Source organism: Chenopodium album, chromosome 3 (assembly GCF_948465745.1).
Source record: "Chenopodium album chromosome 3, dcCheAlbu1.1, whole genome shotgun sequence".
In the NCBI taxonomy this organism is placed as follows: domain Eukaryota; kingdom Viridiplantae; phylum Streptophyta; class Magnoliopsida; order Caryophyllales; family Amaranthaceae; genus Chenopodium; species Chenopodium album.
The window spans coordinates 6,341,780-6,353,290 of NC_137836.1; positions in this window are offsets into that span (position 1 = coordinate 6,341,780).

The window sequence follows — 11,511 nt, forward strand, 5'->3', positions numbered from 1 at the left end:
TGATTTCGGTTTTTATCCAAATAATGGACACCCCTACTAGTTGTGCATTGCATGATTTTAAACATGCGAGCAATTTAAAATTTTTCTATAGCTAAAGACTTGAAGGTTAAGAGAAAAAAAATATACTACCTCCGTTTTTTTAGTTGACAACTTGACACGTTTTGATTTTAGCACTATTCACATACTCCCCTTTGACTGTGTTATGTGCTTTATACATAATGCAAAATATAGTCATGTGGGATCTTGTTAGATTCTTCATGATATATATTTTCAAAATATCAAATTTTCATAATTTTTGTTTATCGGTAACCAAATATAAGAATGGTTGAAGTTGTGCATTGGCAATGTGAATAAAGAAACGTATTAACTAAAAAGAAACGGATGGAAAAAGTATATACTCTGTATATATATATAAAGTATTATTCTTCAAAAAGAAATAAAAATAATGAAGTAAACAAAATGAAATGAAAGTGTTTGGAAAATTATTGCAACATGCCCATGGAATACTTCTTAGAGTCCTAACTAAAACTATACTATGAGTAATATATTAAAAACAGTTCATTAACAAGTTTAGATTCTTCTTATCTCTTTTAATCTCATAATTATCTCATCATCTATACTTTTTATTTTATTTTATATATTAAAAAACGTTCCTAAAATTGTTTATGTGTTACATTTTTTTTAAGTGTTTATGTGCTACATTGTGCTGCATTAGTATTGTGTCAGAACATCATTTTACGACGCATCACCTCTACCATTGCAGCAATTATTCAATGTCATTATTTAAAAAACATCCCACAAGTTTCAAACACTAAACCTCATGGATGTAAGATAACATTTCTCACCATCATAGCCAATTTTAACTTTTATACTCTATTTACAGATAAATAAATTAATCTGTACTTAAACACAAAAAAAGATAAAGAATAATTATGTAGTCTACAAAAAATGAATAAAGCGGAATAGCCTCAACAATTCCAATACAATGGAGGATTATTCTCTTTAATACTCCTTCTGTTATTTAAATGCATCAATTTGCCCAGCATATTGCTAAGACATAGCTTTGACAATTAATATCTTTAATTTTCTGCTAGTAAATTTTTTAATGAAATTACACTGCATTACGAAAGTAGACATTGTGAAAAATCTAATCTGATCTAATATATAAAAAGGGGAGTTTTTCCCCGAGTTTTTAGAGAGCCACGTAAGATTTAATTTTTTCAGCGCACCATGTAAGATAATAAATTTTAGTGGCAGCCAATTAAATACGAGATTATTAATTTCTTTTAGAATTAAATAATTTAAATGACATGTAAATAAAATTGGCAAATGAGATTTCTCAATTTAAATTACTTAAATATAAAATATTATCTTCTGATATCAGGAATTTTATCTAAATATGTAATAAATTTTAGCACATAAATTATATATATATATACATATATATATATATATATACATATATATATGTATATATATATATATATATATATATATATATATATAATATACATATATATATATATATATATATATATATATATATATATATAATATACATATATATATATAATATATATATATATGTATATATATATATATATATATATATATATAGTTATTTAGAAAGGGGAAAATTCAAACAAACCGTGCATCGCAGGGGCTTCATCTAGTAACATATTATATAATAACATTTATTTATTTTATACAAAAAAAAAATGTCAAATATGACATGTAAATAGTGCAGAAATCAAAGTGATGCATTTAAAAAAGAACGAATGAAATACTCTTTTTTATTAACGTTATGTTTCAAAATAACAACCCGTTGCACTGCCCAGGACACATACTAGTTATAAATATTAAAACCTTAACCATTAAATCACAAAAATTTGGATGTTGTCTTTTAAAACAAAGATTTAGTAAAACAGAGATATGTTCATTGACTCTGAGACAATGTTTGTGCTAAAAGTAAGAACTAGTTTTGGAATATTAAAATAAAATATTACAATAGTTTATTTAAATGGAAAAAGTTGAGTTGATCACCTTACAAAGGGGAATTGATCCTAATGCATCCAAAGAAAGAAGGAAAATTAAAGTAGAGTTATTACAAAGAATAATATCTATGTTATCAGTAACTAAATGACTTACATTTACTATCCAATCTGATGCATTGTTCACCTCTCGACGGATATAGTGATCGGTGAATGCTCTAATTGTGAAATTGAGAAAGAAGTGCTCTAACATAGAAGATGACGTGCTCGATCTCTCGTGAAATGGACCAGGTACATTGTACAAAGTTGATAATTAAGGTTGTCGCCCTTAGTTTGAAGAGAAGCTATTGCATTCGTGCGGACATGCTTCCAAACAAAAGCCCAGAATGAGAGCAGGGGTGAAGGCCGGTATTAACGGGCTTTGCGGGCTGTTATAAATTAAAGAACTCAGCAATTTCTAAGGTTTTTACGTAAAATAAAAAAAGAATAACAAGATCGCACAATTTCAAAATTTTGTTACGCAAAATCGAAATAGAAGAAGAAGAACACGATTTCGAAATTTAAAATGAAGAAGAAAATCGAACAGATAAATCAATTAATTATCAAAATGAAGAAATTGATTCTTCATTTTCTACTTTCTATGACTGCCATGGTGCCACCCAACTACAGGCTATAGTCATGTCACCTAATAAAAAATAGTTCCTAAAAAACCGGTAGCTAAAGTAGATAAGAAAGTAGGGTCGAATCCACAGGGAAACAATGTTCTTTTACTCCTAATAAATTATTATAATCTAAATTATCAAGTAACAAGTAGGATTTTATGTAAATTAATCTAATGGAACTAATTAAATAAGCAACTAAAATTAAGGGAAATATCAATAAAATAAAATCCTAGCTAGGGCATAGGATCAACAATAAATAATATTCATCAATATTCCGGGATGAAATACAACATTCAATTATCGATACATTAATTAACTAGATTATTACAATCACAAAATTAATTTAGTAGTGGAGTATTAAATCACATCTCTCGAATCATAACTCAACCATTTATAAATTAACCTGCCTATTGAAACTAAGTCTAAACATAGATTCTAATCTGTTGAATCTCGAATCAATATTGCATAACTCAAACAATTAAACTAGCGTTAATCTAATTGCATAACAATAAATCAATCAATAGGAAATTAACCCAAAACATTAACAATCAACAACAATAAATCATTTGATCCCTTCATATTATTCATAGATTCCCGAAACCCTAGAATTGAACTACTCACCTATAATTAAAACTAGACTAAACAAAGCAATTGAAATAAACATAATTAGAATCAGAAGAAATTAAATAAAAACAGTTAAAGTAAGCAATATATATAAGAAACATTAACATAAAAACTCATATAATGACAATCTAATATATCATATAACTAATATATAAATCTAAACTTTTAGTCAGGTCACGAAGTAGCGACACTTAGCGTTTCAACTTTTCGCCAAGTGTCGCGCCACGTTGAATAAGTTTAAATAGGGCTTAGTAAGATAAAAAGATAGAATTTTAGAATAAATTTGTTAGTTTAAATAGAATAAAATTTTTAGTTTAGAGTTTTATTTTCGATAAATACCAATATTTCAGATGTACAAATTGAATTATAATTTTATTCAAAAAAATTATTAGATTATAATTCTCAAAAATTATTATATAAATTTATTTTCTATATCATAATATTTTTTGGAGTGAAGGAATTGGTTCAAAGCGTAAAAAATCCATTTATAATATATACTGATCGGTTAAAATAATATGCTTCACAATTTAATAGAATTTTATTACTATGTAAACCTGTCAATTAGGGTCGGGTCATGAGTCTTCTCGAATTAGGTCACTTCAAGTTACGAGTCAAGAAATGTTCAACCCTTGCCCAAAATTTTGGGTTCGGGTCAACCCAACGAGCTTTAAACATTTATTTTATTTAATTTATTTTTTCTAATTTTTATTTTTTTTAATGTATTAAATCGAACATTTCCACCAACATTATTATTAGTCATTCCATACTTACTAGATAGCAAATCGTCATAAAAACACATCAATTCTTAACTAATTTTGTATCAATGATATGTTTTAAATTTTGAAATATATATTAAAAATTTATCTTAAAATTCAATAAACAACTCAGGCATCGCACGGGGCACAAAACTAGTATATATATAAAGGGGAGTTTTTTCCCAAGATTATTAATTTCTTTAAGAATTAATTAATTCAAATGCCACGGAAGCAAAATTGGCGAATGATATTTTTATGTTTAAAGTAATCAAATATAAAATATTATCTTTTGATATACAAAAAACATATTTTAAAAAAATTCAAACAAACTGTGCATTGTACGGGCTTCATCTAGTAGTATATAAACTTAAGCAAAAACACAAAGTTCCATAAAAAACCAAAAAACTATTTACTGGAAACTAAATTAAAGCAAAACTAAGAATGAAAATAATAATGAATACTATTTTGAAGGGGCTTCCATCGGATTTCACCGGTGGAAAGCCCCAATCTTTATTTTCTTTTAAGCTTTTTGTTTCTTAGGTTACAATAACAATGTCTCCCTCGAAAGAAAGAGTCTATCTCCTTCGAAAGACAAGGTTTTTCGGACTCCTTTGAAAGACAAGGTTTTATTTATGTTTAATTTGGTCTCCGGTTGTGCAGGGCTACGATTGACTATGGCTCGAATTCGGGTTACGGAATCAGCACAAGAATTAACTTTCTCACAAAATTGCGAAGCGACGACAAATCCATTTAAAAAGTTGTATGAGACAACAAATCGAGAATGTGCCAAATTGTAATATTTATGTATTTGGGATTTTAGCCCTTCCTTGATTAATTCTTGTTTAATTTTGTTAAATTCGTTTTTATTATCATTAATTGTCAATTGTAGATGTCGTATGACTTTATTTTTGGTGTTTAGAGAGCCACAAAGGTGGGGGTGAGAACCGATCCCAGGACCTTCTAGAATAGGGAGGGAAGCTCTAACCACTTAAGCTATCCCTCACTCTCGTATGGCTTTATTTAATGAAATTTAATGTCCTTTAAAACTTCTTTAAAAAAATGAAAAAAAAAAAAAAAAAAAAAAAGTCGATTCAAACTAAAATTCTAAGCTAAAGAATTAAAGCTGCAAACTAATTCCCTAAAACAAGTCTTACGGAAATAAAACTAAGATTAAAATAAAAATAAGCTGACCTCCCTAACTATGTACTACTCGATCCCCTTTTAAAGCAAATTCACCGACAATGATAAATATCAAGTGGGCTTAAAACAACGAATCCCACTATGATGAATCTTGCGGCAATTGAACTACAAATTTTTACCTACACCCTACCACAGGGAACACTGCCTGCACCCCCCACCCTCTGCGCGTGTTTTGTCTTCGCCTCTTTTCATTTACGAATTTTCTTCAAATTTTTATAAAATGTTCATTTATGTATTGGTAAATGTTTATTTGTGTATCATAAAATTATCATTTTTATTACAAGGAGTTTTTTGTTCAAATTAATGTATATTTTAAATTGAATTTTAAGAATTTCCTATAAATTAAAATGAGAGCAAATTTATTTATAAGGATTACTACATTTAAATCATTTTTATTATAAGAAATATTGCATCATTCAATGTTCATTTTTGTTTATCCGTGTTCCGACAGATGTTCATTTTTATATAACCAAATGTTCATTTCAAGAGTTATGTGTAAGTTTCATAGTAAGATGTATGTCAATACATACGTCTTAGATTTCTATTTATTTAAATAAAACATTGTTAACAAATAATTTCCAATATAAAATAAATTTAATTTTATTACAATGATAACGCGTTTCTATACAGCTATATTATTACATGTAATTGTTTCATAAACATGAAATTGAACCAAATGTACATATATGTCTTGCTAAATGAACATTATTTGTTATATTTAGTTCTTTATTTGTTATTATTATTATTCATTTATTTGAAAAAATTGTTATAATTATTAGAAATTATTAATTGATAATATTATTAAATATTAATTCTTAATAGTTTGAATTATTAAATTGTTATGAAATATTTTTGGATATCCATTATCATCCCTTGTATCATTCTGGAACAATCTAGATCTATGGTTTATATTCTTATCCAACCAAACCCTAATTATATTGTATGTATATATATACCTTATCATATGGAATAAAAATGTACAAATTAGTTCTCTCTCCATCTCTCATATTTCTTCTTATTTTATAACACGTTATCAGCACTAAAGCTCAATATAATGGATCGAATTAGTTAAATTACACGCATATATAAGTCATCTGTGACCACAATTTGTGAGGTAGGTGTTTGTTTGATCGAAGGTGAAAAAGTATTCGAAATCATAATCATCGTCACCATTAACTGTTCGGTAATTCAAGGAGATCCACTATACATTTTGTCTCATCATAGTCGTCTTATACAAATGACAAAAGGGCGATCGGACTTGTGCTTGATGTCAGGGAAGTTCCTTCTCAATTATTTTGTTATTGTTAAATAATTTTACATAATATGTTGCGTGTGTATATCCCCTTTTATGCATAATTTATTAGTATGCATGTTGTTTTGTCTTGCAATTTGTGGGTTAAATTCTAGATTAAAGTTGTTTACTTTTATATGTGGTTAATTGCTAGATGACTTGCCATGATGTCGTTTCAATACTTTTGCTAATTTTTGTTTGTTTTAATTTTGTCCATTAATAAATTGTGTTTGATTATGGGTTTTACCACTTGTCTTGATTGTGATTGAGATTTTATGTTCTATCTATTAATCTATTTCCTAAACTTGGGTCAATGAATAAATTTGTGTAATTTGCTCAGTTATGGTTTGCGCACTACCTGGCCTTACACTTTCTGGTTTGACTTGTATAATAATTATTGTAATCTTGATCCCTTCATGATCCTCCATTAGCAGCATGCTAGTAGGTAATTATTTAAGAGAATTGGATCATGTGACTTCATATTACTCAAAATTTTGTATGGTATAGCGTCCACAAGGAATAATCCACTAAATAGTATATTTCCTTTTAATTGTAATTGTATAATTGGTATAAGCCTCTTGAGTCTTGACGGCAAATCAACTATATTATTGACAAGGCCTCGTATTTTACAGTGGGTATTGCATTGCTTTGTTTGGGCTCATCGCATCTTTACACGAGGAAGTTAAAAGGGAGTGTTGTGAGACAAAACAAAATGTCTCACAACTATTAAAAAATTAAAAAGGTACAATGAAGAGAGAGAAATGTGGAGAGAGATAGGAAGAGTGAAAAAGGTAGTGTGGGCTCCACTTCACGTGCAAAACGGACAAAAATTTGACAGGACCACTACCACTGAGTCTGTATTTTATTCAACTGAAACTCTAGTTGAATCTTTTTGAGTACCACCGAGACTATATTTTATACCACTGGGAGTGTATTTTGTACCACTGAAGTTCCAATGGTAAGATTTAACAGCTCAATGAGACATCTCTAAAATGACGTCTGAAATGCCTATATTACCCTTGTGAGACATAATTTATTTGTCTCACAACCCTCCGTTTGGAACACCTCTCTTTACACTAACAAGCACTTACTATCTAATTTAATAAATCTCTAACATACTGTTGTTGTTAGACATTAAACTAAAATTGGAACATCTTATCTGAAATATACAAGAGGCCAGAGCAATACTATAGATTATTTAGTTGAAGTATAATATTTAATCACCATATATACTTATGTTTTATATAGATTGATCATTTGTAGTTTTGTATGAGCTTTACACAATAATTCATCTTTCATATGAAACTGTAGATAATATTGGGTTATAAGCCTATCTAGTTGTTAAAGGAGCTTAACTTTGATTGAATTAAGTTACTTTAATTTCATGAGTATGGATTAAACTTTGTGGACTAAATTTTTTATGGAAATGTAACGAAGGTTTTAAAGATGATCAATATTGCTTGTACTTTATGAATGGAATTACTTGTATGTGGGTGACGAAATAATCTCATTGACCATATGAATATTTGCTTTAAGATATTTGAAGTCATTATCAAGAAATATAATTCATGAGTATGATTTTGCTCTTTGATGATAGATAGCATTGTTTTTAATTATTTTTTTTAATTGAGATTGCAATATTTGAATGCATGATGTCATATACTGATATACTTCATGGATTACACGGATATTTTCTAGTTCACCTCGAATTATGTTAATCATATTCCATCTTGTTTTATTTTATTCATTTATTTTGTTAATTTTTTAGATCCACATTTATTTTGTTAATTAGATAGGAGTTGATTGATAAATTATAGTAAGTGATGATATAATATGAGATCCGACATATAAGTAAAACTTTTGCATGCCCCCGGTTTATAATAATTTTATTGTACATCGAACATTTTACGAAAAATGCCCTTTTTTCTTATAAAAGTGACTTTTTTTTTTTTTTTTTTTTTACAAAAGTGACCCATATTTTCACAAAAGTGACCCTTTTTTTCACAAAAATAATTAAGCTATATATGCAAAACAGAGTATCAAAATCAAAATTAGAACCATTCCTCCATTTTTTCCGAACAAACCCAATTCACCCTCAAAATTGCCAATTTCGAACAAGCCCATTCAAACTTGTTCGAGCACCGCCCATTAGGCTGCCTCCAACTCTGAGTGTTTGCGTTTCGAAGTGTAATTATTGTTGTTGCTAGCGACTGTACTTCTAGAGCTTGAGCGGCAACAATGGCAGCACTTCCAACTGAGATAATCACATAGATTCGCCATGGAAGAGAGAGAGAAAGATTGAATATCTCCAATGGAAGAAAGAGGAGAGAGAAAAACAAGAGAATTAATAATAACTCAATAAATCTAAAAATCGAATATGAACATAAGAAAAGTGTTTGAAGCTTAATAGCCCAATCAAAATGGAGGAAAGAGAATGGGTAAATAGTGAGAGGAGAGAGAAAAACAAGAGACAGAAAGTGAGGAGAGAGAGAAATTGAAAAAAAAAAAATTAATGATGAGTGCTCATTTAGTCACGTGCTAGCCCAAATTAAGTAGTAACTTGCTTCATTTGTACACCGATTTACAATATAGCTATCGTAAATCGGATTTTTTTTAACATTAATGGACATATAATTTCTATGAAATGGTCAACTTTCAAGCTAATTCTCATTCGTTCTTTTAATACTAATTGCATGCTTATAATGTGGAAATATTGATTGATGTATGATTGAATTTAGTTATATATGGTCTCATATGTCTACATAAAGTTGGTTTATAAAAATGATGAGTAAATTGAACATGACAAGGACTTGAAGTTCCTTAATTTATGAAGGGTCAAAGACACCCAAAGTATTAATATGAAGATACATATATTATTTAGAAGTTTCTATTATTTTCTAAGGTATGTTGCTAATATACCATTCATAATACTAATGTGATCCTATAAAAATTGATGATTTAATTTATAGATTACTAGATTTACTCAATCCCGAAAGTGAATGAGAAATTAGAGGTTTAAAAAGATAACAAGGTTGTTTTTAAGATTTTTTTTATAATTCATGAAAAGGTTCATAAGAATATCTATTCGAACAAGTAATAATGTTATGATGAGTTCAAGAAATTAATCACGATATTGTGAGCAACTAACCTAAAATATTTATTAGGAAAAAATTATTCTAATAATTCCACCTTTGACCAGTTCGCTGTAAATAATCCCACCTTTGGATTATTATCTTATAATCCCACCTTTATAAGACATCTTCTTTTATTGGTCCCTAACCAGTAACCTGTTTTGATAGGTTAAGATGTTACGTGTCACTTTGTAATTGGTTGAATTTGTTTTTTTTTTTTTTTTTTTTTTAAAAAAAAACAAAAAAAATAAAAGAGAAAAAACCAGTCCACACCAACTGACCAACCACAAGCCAACCACCATCCCCAATCCTCCCGACAACCCCTCATCCCCATCCACACCGCTGGAACCCATCACCACCCAGCGAAAGCCGACTCCCCTTTTCCCAAAAAAAAATATAGATTCATACTAAAATTTTGAATCGGAAAAATGAAAATCATTAAGTCGTGACTCGATATGTAAACGCTTCCATCTAGTTTGTGGAATATCTAACTCCTTCAAATATGATTGCTAAATGAGAATGACAAGTATGTCATCATTAGTTGTTATAATTTGATTTTTTTTATTGTTCTTAGATCTACCTAATTTAAATCATATATTTCATTGTATAATTGTATATATATTTGATATAGCCCGAAAGCTAAAAATTAGTAGAAGAATCTTTGAATTTCGATTTCAATTGAGTTTTTTTAGCTCCATTAATGGCAGTTTTAATGATTGCGCAAACCAAATCCCTGTTCAATCTATTCTCATTCATCTGGAGTTGTTCGGCATCGGGGAAGGGAAGAGGGATGGTTTCGTGGCTGGAGGTGGAAATCGGGGTGGTTTTAGGGAAGGGGGGCGGTTTTCGCTGCGTGAGGGTCTGAGTTCAGGCAGTGTAGGTGGGATTGAGGGGCTGTCGGAGGAGTGGGTGTTGGGGGTGGTCGTGGGGGGTTGGGAGCTGTTGGAATAGGCTGGGTTTTTTTTAAAAAAAATTTAAGGTTTTTTTTTTTTGACTAATTACTTAGTGACACTTGTTACTTAAATAAAAAGAAAAAGAGTTTACCCAATGTATAGGTTACCGGTCATAAGGGACCAGTAAAAGAAGATATCATATAAAGGTGGGATTATTAAATAATAATCAAAAGGTGGGATTATTAATAGCAAACCGGGCAAAGGTGGGATTATTAGAAGGAAAAATACACTTTAATAATCCCAACTAACTATGGGCGATTTACCTACAATAATCCCAAATAACGTTTATTCTACAATGATCCCGACTATTAGGTCAGTTTTCCTCCAGCAGTCCCAAACCGGTCAACAAAAGTCAACAACATATTATTGTAGGTTGTTTGACACGTGTCAGCGTGTGAGTGGTTCCAAAAAAAATAAAAAAAAAATAAAACAAAAAAAATCTGGCAGCCCTAACCACCACCACCTCCAGCCCTAACCACCACCACCACCACCTCCACCTCCTGCCGCCCAACCCTAAAACACCACCTTCTCTAGCCACCCAAGCCGGAAACGACTACCACGACCAGCCGCACCCCCGAAACACCACCTAAATCGCACCAGCAGCACCCACGACCAGCCGCACCCCCAAAACCCTTGCCCGTGAAACCACCACCAGCCCCAAATCGCACCAAATCGCCCCGAAACCCTTTCCCGTGAACTGATTGGAGCTTGAATCCGCGACACCTCGCCGGAAACCACTCCTCACGACACTGTTGCTTTCAATTCGTCAAGGCTTGAATCCACGAGATCGAAGGCGGTGGTCGGATGTTAGCTACAGGGCTGGGGTTTAGGATGGTCGATTTCCCGGTGGTTGGATTTGGGAATGAAGGGGTGGTTGTCGTGGTTGAAGGGAGGAGGGGGTGAT